This window comes from Microtus ochrogaster, linkage group LG4 (genome assembly GCF_000317375.1).
Source record: "Microtus ochrogaster isolate Prairie Vole_2 linkage group LG4, MicOch1.0, whole genome shotgun sequence".
In the NCBI taxonomy this organism is placed as follows: Eukaryota; Metazoa; Chordata; class Mammalia; order Rodentia; family Cricetidae; genus Microtus; species Microtus ochrogaster.
Genome location: NC_022030.1, coordinates 26,240,545 through 26,256,123, shown reverse-complemented (window position 1 = coordinate 26,256,123; position 15,579 = coordinate 26,240,545). Strand labels below are relative to the sequence as shown.

At 37.2% G+C, this 15,579-nt stretch overlaps 1 protein-coding gene across 1 annotated transcript in view; it reads right to left on the bottom strand.

Annotated features, from left to right (window-relative positions):
* Positions 1 to 15,579, bottom strand: part of Fbxl17 (F-box and leucine rich repeat protein 17) — a 465,763-nt gene that overhangs the window by 315,117 nt on the left and 135,067 nt on the right. The gene's annotated exons all lie outside the window — the stretch shown is intronic.

Below are 15,579 nucleotides of genomic sequence, written 5' to 3'. Positions count from 1 at the left end.
AAAAAATCAACACCACTGCTTTATAGATCAAAAGAGATATGCAATAGAATCACATTGATCTGCAAATAAAATTTCCATCACAACAGTATGAACTAATTTTAAAGGATAAAAACTGGAAGTAATATCTCACAATACATTTTTGAATAAAGACTGACCTTGTGTTTGATATCTAATGAAGTAACACTGAAATCCTCTTTGTAAAGTTATTTACAACAAAATTCAAAAGTGTGTGATAACAATCCAAAAAGTGAATGGAAGATAATAAAAGCTCAGTAAAATAATATTTAAAGTGTAACTCCAAGAGTTAAGCAAAGCCCTTTCAAAAAGACCCATCAGCTCTTCTCGTTTTATGTCATGTATTTCTATTGAGCCTGAAGCAGCAACTGTATCACAGAAGAGGTTCCACGGAGAATCTCATTTGCTCATTTTATTTGTTAGGACTTTCATAGGTCAGTCATTACAAAGATGAATTCATTTATTTTACTGGTGCCACACTGATCCATCTTGCTATTTCAGTGGCTGACATGAGAATGTAGCCCAAACAAATAAATGTATTAGAGCCAGAGCAGGAGTAGCAGAGCTGTGAAATGCCAAGAGTAGTCCCGCAGAGAAGGTATCCCACTTAACAGTGACAACACTAGATGGGACAAATTACTGAACCTTCCTGGGAAAAATAAATATCAGTCACTAATTTGGAAAATAAGAAGAAGCTAGAATAGTAAATCCCGTTTGTATATCACTATAGGACAACGCATGTTAAATTATTTTTAAATACTATCTCATCTATTCACTGTTAACTAAATCATCATTAAGGGATGAGCAGAAAAAGAAAAAAAGCATAGCTCTGAGGAGCCACAGAGTCATTAATATTAACATTCAGCAGTGACACTGGGTAGAAAACAAGACAAAGTTCTTAAGTAATGTTTGTCTTAAAAATTATTTTACTCTTTTAATATAATAGCTAGCAGCTAGAAGTAGAGTGCTAAGAAACTTTTGTAGGTCATTATAAATTCTTTCATTTTATCTACTTTTTAAATTCTTTACATAAATGGTAAGCATTCTTCCTTATATAATATAAAGTAGGTAAATGTCATTGTCATCACTAGCTTGCAAAGGAGGAAAGCAAGGCAGACAGATGAGATGTCCTGTCCAGTGTGGGTAATCAGCAGCTATACCATTAGCTTTGATGACAGAGAAAAACAGTTTGCTGCCCTTTGCAAGCCTTTAAGAAAAAATTAATTAATTATCAATTTATTAATTATCAATTAATAAATCTTATCAGATCTAGAGAACCACCTTCATCGTTTCAAACTCAGCTTCTGTCTTAGAAAAGAAAACATTGCAAGCCAACAGACACCTTTTCTAGCGTTCGCTGGGTAACAGGCACTAGGGCATACTTCAAAGCAATTGAAGAACGTATTTTCTACATCTTAAAACATCATTCAGACACATATAACTTACCAGAAACAAATGAAGTAATCATCTATGACTAAAAGATATCATCACCCTTTAAGTACTGAGTCAGTACATTCTATTACTAGAAAAAGACACTAAAAGTGACCAGTTATGTGGAAACTTAAAAAGGCAAGAAAGTTCATCTTTCATTTCTGGTCTCTGAATAAAAAAGAAAAGGAAGACAAAAATTGAGTTAGCTGCATGAGTGATCATTTTTTTTCCGTTACTTATGTTAAATCGACTGAAAAAAATCAATTTTATTTTCCTTTAAGAAACAGTTTATATTTTCAACCATAAGCACTTTTAAAAATAAGTATTTTTTATTTTCAACTTCTTTAAATATGACTGTGATCCTAGAAAATATCAGAAGTTTCGGCATTTTCTTTAGATTTTGAATATCATCTCAAGGAAAACTGGCTTCTAAACACAAACAACTCAATCTGTATTTAGCAAGTCCCACAAAATTAACCAATGTTATTAATAAAATGAATAACTGAGCCGGGCGATGGTGGCTCACGCCTTTAATCCCAGCACTCGGGAGGCAGAGGCAGACGGATCTCTGTGAGTTCGAGACCAGCCTGGTCTACAGAGCTAGTTCCAGGACAGGCTCCAAGCCACAGAGAAACCCTATCTCGAAAAACCAAAAAAAAAAAAAAAAAAAAAAAAAAAGAATAACTGAAACAACAGTAAGACATTAAGTAATAAGCAAACACTATCTTCCAACTCTAATATATATCAACAATGTAAGAAGAAAATAAATTCATATTTCCAACTCATAGAGAACACATAATTTTCATATATGTTATAAAAATAATCTTTGGACAAAATCCTTCAATATCTTCCTTAATGCCCACTGCATATCACTGAGTGCCTAAAGTTATCTGTGAGCTAACCGCTTCACTGTGGGTCTGTGATACACGCTCTGGAGCCCATGATCCCCAAGGTTGTACTCCAGGCACATGCTGACAGTTCAGACTCTATGGGGATAGTCAATTAATTTTAACTTAATCTGTATACTGATACCTACTTTAATTATCACCCTACACATTTTCAGGTCATTATATAGTCATTAAAAGTATAATCTTGATTAGAAAAACTCTGTAATTTTAAATTATCACCTGAAGTTTTAATTTTATGACACAATTATTCTACTATAGAAAATTTCAAATACAAACAAGCATACTAGAAACAAATAACAGCTAATGTTATTTAACTCAGCTCAATTATTACTACTTTATCATACTTATTTCCTTATATGCCTAACCACTTCTTTCTTCTTAATCTCCTTATAGGTGATTCCCTAATTTCTTATCATTTCACCAATACTCAACTATTCATCTCTTAAAATTAAAAGTTTTAAAAGCATAATATAAAAATCATAAAGCTAACAATAGTCTCCTACTATCCAATAGACAGTTAATATCTGAGTTTGCTCAGTAAACACCAATATGTTTCCAAGTTGTTCTACTTCATTGAAGACCCAAGTGAATCCATTTACTCTGTCCTAAGTTTCTTACAATAATTCACCCAATCTTTGGGGCCTTTGATGAGCATCTATCTGATAGCTCTAGACTCGGTTATCTACAATCTACTCCCTAATTTTTCAGCTAAAATTTTGTAGATTTCATTGACAAATGAGAACACAGTCTCTCTATTTAAGCTGGGCTTATTTTACTTAATAAAACTTTTTCGAGACTCACCATGCTGTCAGAAATGAATCTATGGCCTTTTTATTGGCTAAATGAAATTCTACTGTGAATATGTATTATGGTAGCCTTTTGAAAATTCAACTAACTTTTTTTTCCCAAAGCAGGATTTCTCTGTTGCTTTAAAGCCTGTCTTGGAACTAGCACTGCAGACCAGGCTGGCCTCAAACTCAAACAGATCAACCTACCTCTACCTCCCAATTATTGAAATTAAAGGTTTAAATCACATTCTCCCTTCGCTTTTATTCCTACAAACTCTCCCATATACACCTCCACAACTTCCTTCAAATTCATGGGTCCTTTTCTATCAATTCTTTTTGCATGCATGCGTGTGTGGATACACATTAATGTTGAAGAATACAATCATCTGTGGGTATAAATTTCCAGGCATGGTCTCCCTCTTACTGAGCAGAAGACAGTGGTTACCACCAAGGTATGTGCAACACTACTGTACCTGTAGGGTTATTATGTCATATTAGTCACTGATACAGTTCAAAGATGTGATAGCTGTATGAGACTATTGTTTGCTTTCCTCCTTTGATTCTTTCATGATGCCTTCTGGTACCATAAACGTTTATCCTCATGGAGGTGGCATTCATGTCAGTACCAGCACAGGAAATTCTAGGTTCTGTTTTGAAGTACACTGTGTGCTCAGGAATAGGAATTTATCTTTCATTCCTTGGGGGGTAACCAAGGGCAACGGCAACAGGCTGTATGTTTTGGATGTCTCTTAGCACTGACCAACAAACAACTCAAAAGTGGGCACCTGGTACTGAAGTGCCATCAGGCCAAATGAGAAGAGTTCGTTTAAACTATGTGTGTATATTTATACACTGAACTATATGTGTTTTGTTTCAGGGGGGGTGGGGAGAGAGAGAGAGAGAGAGAGAGAGAGAGAGAGAGAGAGAGAGAGAGATTGATTTAATAAATAGTTACTGGTATGAAACTTTGAGACTTTTTCACACATCCATATAGTTATTTAACAGACTGCCCACCTCCTGTATTTACCTTTCTCCCCCTTCTCTAAAGAGCCCTTCCTTTGCCCATTTTCTCCTATCAGATTCCTTGTATCCTGTTATTCCCCTTTATCCCCCTCCTCCTTCCTAAGGAGACCCTCTTTTTCCAGTTCCCTTTTTATCAGACCACTTGTACTCCATTATTTGCATCTGTTTTCCTAACTCTCTCTGTCCTAGTGATGGTCTCATTTTGAGTTCTGTGGTTCATGCTACATTTACAGATATGGAAATAGGAGCCTCCAGGAAGCGAGAAGATGTGACGCTTGTCTTTCTCGGTCTAGGTTACCTCACTCAATATGCTCTTTTCTAGTTAATCCATGTACCTGTAACGCTAATGACTTCGTTTACTCCACTGCTTAGTAGTATTCCACAGGTATGTGAACCACATTTTCATTCTCCATTCATCAAATGTAAGAAACATAGGTTGTTTCCATTTTGTAGCAATTGTGACTAGAACAGCAATGAACATGGCTGAGCAAACACCTGTGGAGTATAATGTCATGTCCTCTGGGCATTGTAAACGGAGACTGCACTTTCGTTTCCCAGCCACCCAGATCCAAATAATCATATAGAAACTATATTAATTACAACACTGTTTGGCCGAAGGCTTGGGAGTATTTCTAATTAGCTCTTGCATCTTAAATTAATCCATTTCTATTAATCCATGTATTGCCATGTGGTTGTGGTGTTACCTCATTTTCTACATGTCTTGTTTTCTTGGCGGCTACATGGTGTCTCCCTGACTCCTCCTTCTTTCTCTCTGCATTCACACCGTTTTCCCACCTAGTTATATTCTGCCCTGCCATGGGCCAAGGAATCTTTTATTGATCAGTGGCAATAAAACATATTCATAGCATACAGAGGGGAATCAGACATCAGGGCATGTGCCACAAAGAGAAACAGCTGGGTCACATGACATTTATTTTTAGCTTTTTCAAGCTTTTCCACAGTGATATCCATAGTGGCTGTCCCAGTTTACAATCCCAGCAGAAGTGAATAAGGGTTCACTTTTCCACTTCCCTCCAGCACATACTGCTGATTGTTTTCTAGAACTCGGCCATTCTGATGGGAATAAGATAAATTCTCAAAGTTGTTTTCACTGGAATTTCCCTAATTGCTAGGGACCATAAATGTTTACTGAGATATTTCTTAGCCATTGGTTCTTTTTCTCTTTTAAGAACTCTCTCAGCAGGTCACAAGTCCCTTTTTTAATAGGTTATTTGTTGAGGTTTTGTTTCTTTTGACCTTTTGTTTTTTAATTTTTTGTATATTGTGGACATTAAGCGTCTGTCAGGTGTCTAGCTGTCAAAGGTTCTCGCCCATTCTCTGGGCTACCTCTTCACCCAGCTTTTTTTTTTCACCCAGATTGTCTCTTTTGTTATGCAGAAGCTTTTTAGTTTCACGAAAATCCAAATATCAATTTTGGCATTAATCCTTGGTCAAGTGGTCCCCTACTCAGAACACCCTTTCCTACATACATCGTATGTTTTCTTCCAGCGCTTCCAGGGTTTCCAGTTTCACATTTAGGTCTCTGATCAATATGGAGGTAGCTCGGTACAAAGTATTTGATACGGGTCTAATATTCTTCTACTTGAGGACATCTAGTTTATACACCATTATTTGTTGACGCCTCTTTTTTCTGGTGTATATTCTCGGTGTCAAATATTAAGTGTCTGAAATTATGTGTGGTCATGTTTGGGTCTTTGGTTTGGTTTTACTGACCCAAAGGTGTGTCTGTAAAACACCATATTGTTTTCTATTACTATGGCTTTGTAATATATCTTAATATCTAGAATTATAATTCATCCAGCATTTACCCCCACTCAAGATTTGTTTTGGCTAGTGGGGTCTTTTGTGGTACCATATAAAATTTAGAGCAGTTTTCTTTTATTTCTGGGAAGAAGAAGATACAGATTTTACTGGGGTTGCACTGAATCTGCCTATGGTAGGAATGGTCATTTTTATACTGCTAATTCTACCAACCAATGAACATAGGATATCTTCCCTTTTCCTAGTGACTTTCTGTTTCTTCAGAGATTTCAAGTTTTCAAGTTTTCATTGTAGAATTCCTTCATGTCCTTTGATAGACTTCTCTCTAGACATTTTATCTGAGGCTACTACGAATGAATGGCACTGTGTCCATAATCTCCTTCTCTGCATGTTTGTGGTTGGTATACAGAAAAGCTGTTGAGTTCTGAAAGTTGATTATTTACCCTGCTACATTGCTGAATTTATCATTTCTAGAAGTTTTCTGGTAAAAATTTTTATGAGCTCTATTATCTGCAAATAGGGACAGTTTGACATTTTCTTCCCGTTTGTAGCCTTTTAATTTTCTTCTCTTGCATCACTGTTCCGTCTAGTACCTTGAGTGCAATGCTGAAAAGGAGTGGAGACAGTAACCATCCCTGTCTAATTCCTGACCTCGGTTGAACTGTTTCAAACCTTTCCCCAATTAGGATGAAGCTGGCTGTGGGTTTCTTGTATATAGCTATTATATTGACGTATGTGTCCTCCAATCCTACATTCTCTAAGACTTTTATCCTTTAGGTGTTTAGGCCTCATAAGGCCCAATGTAATTTCTTGAGCCTAACTTGAGTTGGCATAGTGTAACTTCCTGAGTCTAGCCAGAGAATACTCGACCTAGACCAGCCTCTTCTGGGCCACTGCTAGCATGGCAGAATCTTGTTGGCCCTAGTTCCTTACTCTGCCTCAACCTATCCCAAGTTTCTCCACTCACACAACCTTATATAAATCCCTGCTTGATACCATCAAACAAGATCCTGCTTCGACAGACTCCTGACTCAGTGGTTGTGTTTCTCCTGGGGCGGGAGGGAGGATTATAGGGCAGCTGGGTCATTCAACATTCACCATCTGGCTCTGTGCCACCCCCCTCTTTCTGTCAGAGAACCCAGTAAGGGCGTATTTTATCAATGGCTTTTTCTGCCTTTATTGAGATGATCAAGTAATATTTATCTTGAAGTCCATTTATAATGTTTATTCCATTTATTGACTTTCAGGGCTAAAGACAACTTTGTCATAGTGGATAAAATTTCTGATATATGTCTGTATTCTGGCTCCAAGTATTTTATTTGAGTATTTTTGAGTCTATGCTCACTGGCAATGTTAGCCAGTGATATTCTCTCCTCTCTCTCTCTCTCTCTCTCTCTCTCTCTCTCTCTCTCTCTCTCTCTCTCTCTCTCTCTCTCTCTCTCTCTCTCTCTCATGTATGTGTAACTGGTTTGGATATTAAAGTAACATTGGCTTTAATAGGAAGAGTTTGGGAGTGTTCCTTCTGTTTCTTTTCTTTAAAAAAAAAAAATTAAGAAGAATGGCTATGGATATTTGAATTCCCAGTAGAATTCTGCTGTGAATTCATCTGGTTCTAGACTTGTCTTAAATAGAAGCCGTTTTTCTATTATTTCAATCTACTCATTGAGCCTGCTTAGGCTGTTGTATTTGTCTTGGTTTAATTTTAGTTGTTTACCTAAATCTAGAAAATCATCCAATTCTCGTATATTTTTTCCAGTTTCATGGAACACACATTTATTTGTGCTTGATTTCATTTTTTAATGTAAACACTTAGAACAAAACACTTCCCTAATACGACAGCTTTCAACAAACTCTGGAGTGTGTTGCGTTGTGCTTTAATTTTCATTTAGTTCCAGGAAAGTTCTTTATTTTTCTTGACTTCTTGTTTGACCTATCCACCATTTAGTAATGAGTTGTTTAATCTCCATGAGTTTGTGTATTTATGAGAGAGCTTTTTGATCCAAACTTTAAGTTTTAGTGCACTGTGGCCAGATCAGATACCAGGCATGTTCTCAACCCTTTGAAATCTGTGAAAATTTGTTTAGTGTTTCATGATGTTATTTATTTCAGAGAAGCTCCCATGTTGTGCTGAGCAGAATATGTATTCCTTGGTATTTGGCACAATACTCTGCTAAATTCATTTGTTGTATGGTGTCAGTGAATTATGAGTTATTTATTTTTTGTCTAGACAACTTGTCTATCAGACATAGTAGGGTACTGAAGTAAATGTAGGAACACAGTCCAAGAATGGAGTCAACAAGAAAAGTCAAAAAAAAAAAAAAAAGACAAGAAGAGTCTTGTGACCGCTGTTTTATTCAAAATCACAGAATTGACCTCAGAATGTGGTTTCATGCTCCTCCCAGGTACAGCAGAGAGGCGTGAGTTTGCTTTATTCATTACAACTGGCCATTGTTATGTTTGTGCCTCTTGTCCTTTTGGCTGGGCACTTTACTCATGTGGCCATTCTTCACCCTCAGTATAAAGTTCTGATGCTCTCAATTTAGTTGCCTATTGCAGGAGACTTTAGTCTGCCTCATTTTTAGACTTCTCTCTCCTAGGTTCATAATGTCAATTAGAGCAGATGTTTATCTGTGTTTTAATTCCAGTACAAGATTTTAATTAAATTGGGAAACCCCGAGTTTGAGACAAATAGGTTTAGAATAGGAATATCATCTTGATTAGCTGTCCCCTTAATCATAATGAAATATCCTTATTTATTCTCTTCTGCTTAGTTTTATTTTGAAATCTATTTTGTCATATGTTAGGATTGCAATGTCTGCTTGCTAACTGGTCCCATTTGACTAGAGTACTTTGCTGACCCTTTCACTCTAAAGCAGGGCCTGTCTTTAAAATTATGCTGTTTCTTGGAAGCGGCAGATAGATTCTGTTTCCTGATCCATTCAGTCAGTCAGTGTTTTTTGACTGGAGAATTGAGGCCACTGATATTTAATTATATTATTGAAATGTGTGTGTTCGTTGTAGTCATCTTGTTGTTGATTATTGGTATTATTTGTGTTCTTGGTATTCTGTTTTTATAACTATGGCTTCATATTTCTTCCCACAGTTTCTCTGTCATGCTCAATCTTTCAAAATAATATTTCCTCTATTTTTCTTAGGTTTGGTTAGATGGATATATATTTAGGAGGCTGTTTATGTCATGGAAAAAGTGTCTTTCTCCTTCAGTCATGGCAGTTAATTTTGCTGGATATATTATTTTGGATTGGCTGTCACTGTCCTTTAGGATTTGGGATGCATTGCTACAGGCTCTTTGGCTTTCAGTTTCCTTTGAAAAGTCATCTGTTATTCTGATGGGGTTTCCTGTATATGTAATGTGTTATTTTCAGAGCTTTCAATACACTATTTTTGTTATATATAGTTACATTACAGTTATTATATGTGGAGATTTTGTTTATGGTCTTGTCTATTCAGTGTGCTGAGTGCTTCTTGTATTCATATGGGTATGTCTTTCTCTTTACTTTGGGGGACCTTTCTTCTGTGATTCTCTTGAAGATCTGGCCTATGCCACTGACTTGGGATTCTTCTCCCTCTTCCATGCCTATTATTGGAAGGTTTGTTTTCTTTATGATGTCCCATATTTCCATGTGTTCCTTCCCCCCTCCCCCTGCTCTTGTGTGTGTTTTTTTTTAATTTTTGACGTTCCTTACTTATTTGGTCTAGATGCTATAGTTTAGCTTCAAGTCCCAATATTACATCTTCCTGATTCATTCTCTTTTAAAGGCTTTGCTTTGAAATTTCTAGGTGAGCTATTGGGGTTTTCAATTCAGTCTTCATTTCAGTTGAGTCTACTTCAATGTTTCTGTCTCTTTATTGAATTCCATGCCCACTATCTGTATTGTCTTTGTAATTTCCATCGAACTTTAGTTTGTGTTTTCCTGGGCATCACTCACGTGTTTATTCTCCTTATACTCATTCTTCTTGATTTCACTGAGTTATTTCTTTGTGCCCTCTTTAAACTTTTTGAATTCTGCAAAATGTTTCATGTATTTTAATTATGACTATTCTTTTCACTTGTGAATTCTGAGGTTTCTCTAGGTGATTCTCATTGGCAAGCATTTCTGTAGAACTGGTAGGGAGAAAGCTAAAGGGAAGATGCTGCTTGGTCATGTGCTAGTGTTCCTGTGATGAGAAGAGGACAGACCCTGTAGGAGCAAGCAAGTCTGGGTACAGAGCAGGGTGGCGTGTATCTCATCACCTTTATCCTTCCATCTGTTAACAAACACTCACGTGCTTCCATGCGCTGGCATTGTGAATACTGCTATAATGAATATGGAGCTGGGACCATCTCTTCAGCATACTGAATTCAGTTGTTGAATAACTAATCACGTGGTAACTGTGATATTTCCTTGAGATACCTCCATATATTTTATAAAATGTTATACTAATATAAATTACCATCAATAACATATAGAGTTCCCTTCTCTCCATAGCTCACCAACACTTGTTATCTTTTAACTTTTACATAATAACTATTATGGCAGGTATGGGATAATATCTCATTATAATTTTAATAAACATCTCTCTGATGATTATTAATAATAAACATCAAATCTTTGGTCATTTATGTGTCCTCTTTAAAATATTCACTCAGGTGCTTTGCCAGTTTTAAAACTAAGGTTAATCCTTTTCTTACTTCTGAGCTTTTATAAATTTTGGTATTAATCTTTATTAAATGTGCAATAGGTATTTTTCCAATTCATTTTTTTATTTGTTTGTTTTTTGAAACAGTTTTAGCCATGGTTGTCTTGGAACTCTCTCTGTATAGACCAGGTTGGCCTCAAATTTGGGGACTTCCGTCTCTGTCTTCTGAGTGTTGGGATTAAAGGGGTGTACCACTAGACCTAGGGCAACCTCTATTCATGACAGCGAAATGCAATATTCTTAGCTTGTAATGTCTTCATCAGATTTTCCTACAAAAGTAATGATAGGCTCACCTCTACAGTAGTCATGATGAATTGGTTTCTTCTCTCTTAAATCCTTTGTAGAATTCACTATTGAATCCACCTACACTTGGAATACTCTTAGCAAAAAGCCAAGTAAAAATAGAACTTCTTTAAGAAACTGAAAAAATTCTGGTTATGTACAGCTCCATGTTTCTCCTTTACAGGAATGATAGCCTTGCCTTATAGACTAGCTGGCACCTGATTCCTGGATTCTAATGAAGCTGAAAGCACATGCTGGTGTACCTTCCTGGGTAAGCTTTGGTACTTTGTGCTTTCGGGTAAAACTTTCCTCCACATTGTCCCACATATATGCAAACATTTATTCATAACAACACTCTTTTTATTCCCTTAATGTCTGTACCACTTGCTACAGGTCATGATATCAGCACTTTCATCTTTCCCTTTTCAGTCAATCAGACTAGACTTCATCTCTCATACCAAAAAAATGAGCTTTTCCCAAGTCCATGTGTCAGTACAAGGTACAACCTTGGCTGCTTCTAGAACACAGCTTCTCTGTGCACTCAGGAATCACTTCCCAAAAGATTTCACCTCATTGATGCTGGTCTCTTGTTAATCACTGCTAATTTCTTAGCTCCAGCCAACCAGCATCAAGTATCTCAGGAAAGCAAAATTTTGCTTTAGTAGTTCTGGTATCGTGTTAATCACGGCTGACTCTTCAGCCCCAGCTAAGATCCCAGAAACAGGGGATCTTAACTCAAAATAACAAATGACACAGATAGAGCTTTAAACTTTCCTCTCAAACTCTGAAAGCCAGGCTTCCATCTTCTGCACTTCTCTTAATATTCCTATCTTCCAAGTTCTTAAAGAACACCCCCATTAACCCCTCACTGAGCTCTTAACACTCAACAACCTTCCATAATCCTCCCAAAAACATGTCAGGACTGTTACAGCAATACTCCACTATGCTGGTACCAATTTGTCTTACGGTTTCTATTGCTGCAATAAAATGCCATGACTAAAAGCAAATTGGGGAGGAAACGGTTTATTTGTATCGCACTTCCACATTGCTGTTCATCACTGAAGGAAGTCAGGACAGGAACACAAACAAGGCCAGATCACGAAGCAGGAGCTGATGCAGAAGCCATGGATGGGAGCTGCTTACTGCTTACTGGCTTGTTTCCTCTACATTTAAAACATGTGGTTTTAATTTCATTCAAACAGTTGAAAACACTGTTTGAATGAAACCGTTTTCTTTGCTTCTCCTTACTCATGAACTGTGAGAGGCGGGAAGAGCAGAGGACATTCACACAGATGTCTGGGTTCTCTGTGCAGTTCTTCCACAACACTGCTCCCTTCTGAAACTGATGACCCCCTGAACAGTTGATTCTGTCTTGTCACCTCACATAATCTATTGGGTCTTTGTATGTCACCCTTCGCTTTGCTGCCATCTGGAAATTCTTCAATGAAGTCCTCTCAGATAATCACAGGTGTTTTCTTCTTAGTTTCTCAAATCTGAGGGACCACTGCTCTCTGTTGCCGGATATCCATCATCATCATCATCATCATCATCATAACTCTCTCTACTTAGCCCTGACTGTCTGCCCTGGTACTATGCAGACAAGGATGAACTCAAACTTGTAGATATTATCTTCCTGGTCTGCCTCCTGAATACGAGAATTAAAGGCGTGTTCTACCATGCAGGGCTTGAACTATTTTTTCCTTGTTTTGTATCTGTTGAAGAGTTGGTCCCTGCTGTGATGCTTTTGCTGGAAGGACCACGCACTGTTTGTGCCATTATAAACCACAGTGTTTACATGTTTGACTTGTTTTAAACCCTTCCCTTAAAGTGGGATCTCTTTTTTTTTTTTACTCTAAGCATTTGAACTTAAATCCATGGCAGCTGTTTCCTGTGACTTCTGAGTGCTCTGATTTGTTCCCTGCAGTTGCTTTAGCGACAAGTCATATAGAATCACTCTACCTGCGCAGGAGGGAGTAATTGTACACTTTCATTTGCTAATTTGTAAAAGAAGCAGGAAAAAGACATTTCATAGTTACAAGCAGGTAGAATAAGTGACAAACTGTAGTGCAGAGGCCAGTTCTGCTAGAGAGGAGTTGGTGACCCTCAGCTCTCACAGGAGCCTCGGCTCTCACCTTACATAACTAGACATTTAAACACAACCCAGTGCACCAGGCTTTCTCAACCTGCCTCTCACTGACCGAATGAACAGGTTTAGCAGAGTTCAAAGGGATGATGTTTGATGTTTAGCAGAATCTCCTGAGTACCAGGCATGGAAACAAGAAACATCACAAAGGAAGTTGAGAGTCAGGTTAAGACGGAGAATATCAAAGTGGAATTGAACCAAAGTGAACGAGGTAGTAGGATAACAATCTTTTCCATCTAGTCCCAATCTTTTGCCCTCTGGCCCTTCACTTAAGTTAAAGAAGTCACAATGCTCCAATTTTCTTTACTAATGTACTAATATATTTGACAATTTTTTAGTTTAGCTAAATAACTTAACAGTCTCCCTGGCCCAAAAACTTCAAAATCCTTTGATTCTTTAAGGTACAAGAAATTTTTAATCTAAGAATAGATCATTTAATTCAAGTGTGTAGTTTTCTATACATACAGACATTAATGTATAGCAATTTTATGCCATTTGCTTTAATTTTTAAAGTGCAAAACCATGTGCTAAAAGAAATTTTTTAAAATCATGTAAAAAAGCCGGGCGATGATGGCGCACGCCTTTAATCCCAGCACTCGGGAGGCAGAGGCAGGCGGATCTCTGTGAGTTCAAGACCAGCCTGGTCTACAGAGCTAGTGCCAGGACAGGCTCGAAAGCCACAGAGAAACCCTGTCTGGAAAAACAAAAACAAAAACAAAAACAAAAACAAAAAAAAATCATGTAAAAAGTAGACATATTTTAGGTGACTACTTTCAACACTGTATTTTACATGTCCCTAATCATTTCATTAAAAATTACATGGTATAATGATAACAAAGAAAACACAATTTAAGGGGCACTTAGTATATTTAAACAACATTTTGTAAACATTTTAATAACTGGTTAAAAACACTGCAGAAGGCAAAGATTTTAAGTCTAACGCTTGAGTTTTATAAAACTTGACATTCACAGCTTTACAAAATATTTGCATGCTTATAATACAATGCCACCTTATTCTATCTTAGCACAAGAAAGTGACCATCATTATACCACAAGCAACTTTTCATCAAAGTGAATATACTGTTATGGAGAAATGTGCAGGTTCAAACTCTGGGCTAGCTTTGATATGAGTGTAGAAGTTTTCACCTGTTAGCAGGTCACACCAGAAAACCTTGCCTATCAACTTCAGAAGAGCCTCCCCAGCAAAGGAAGCTTTGCACATACATTTACCGCAGCTATTATTTTATCACAGATAATGAATCTTTTAAATACTACTATACCAGAATTTAGGGCCATCTCAAATGCTCAGAGGGTACAGTCATGTGGAAAACTTGTTTTGTCTTTGGTGAGCAAATTTTGAGTGATCATAAAAAATCACACACATGGTCATTATAAGAGTTGCGCCCTATCTATTCATCCATGGTCTTTCTAATGACAGCATTAGAAGGGACCAGAAAACACTCACTTCGAGATTTTCAGGTCAAGGTTACAGGGAATGAATAAAAGTATGTGGTTATAGATGGTCTTGGTTATACTAGATGCTTTAGTAGATCGATAACTAAAATTAAGAATACTACCTTTTCCTCTAGTGATAGGCTCCAGTGCTCAGAATCCAGGCAAGTCTGATCTCTTTAAGATACACTGAATAAGAATGGTGATTTGATTTTTTTGAACCAAAGCTTGCAACTAATTTCCTAGCAACTGGCTTAGAGCAGAATTTACTTTGACAGCAATAATGACCATTTACTTCACTCTTACTGTGGTCTTAATACTGAGGAAGTCATTTGCCATATATTGCCTTAGCTAATAAACTAGAAAGTAATTTGCACACTTAAGTTACTAAGTAGCAGAGCCAAGGACCAAAATGGAGCTAACAAAGGAGCCAGGACAAAAACGGAGGTGACGAAAGACTCGGGCATCTACTCACTGCCCCCAGCAGCACAGACTTACGTAATTCAGAAACTTTTGTCCTTTTTCTGGAAGGAAAGCAATGTTACTCACTAAGCTGGAACCTTGAAGAGACCCAAACAGATGAAGCATAAAGAGAGCTGTGATCTTCCCTACTTATTCCAGCATTGTGCTGCCATGTAAGAGCTTTGTGACCATCACGAGAGAAAGCTGAAGGACGAGGCTATCTGCTTTAAGTCAAAAGGGCAATACCAGCACTCCTTTTCTAAGTACAGTGTGGTAAGAGTTAAAAGCTATACAATGCACAAGCCAGGCAGAACACGAGGAAATGTTATAGTAGCCTGTTTGTCTATCACATGGATATAAGAATTAGCCCTAATGATCACAGGAACAGAAATGAAATGCTATCGCAAAGAAGCTAGTAACATCATCATTTCTAAAATACATGTTTGGTTGTAAGTATACTCTGAGCTAACAGCAAATTTTCTCATTTCACCATATACATTCAGATTAATCAATGAAACAGCCACATTCTCTTTGTAAGCTAGTGCTCCTAGGACACAGTGAGAAAAAGAGTCGTTCACACTCAACGTATCATCTA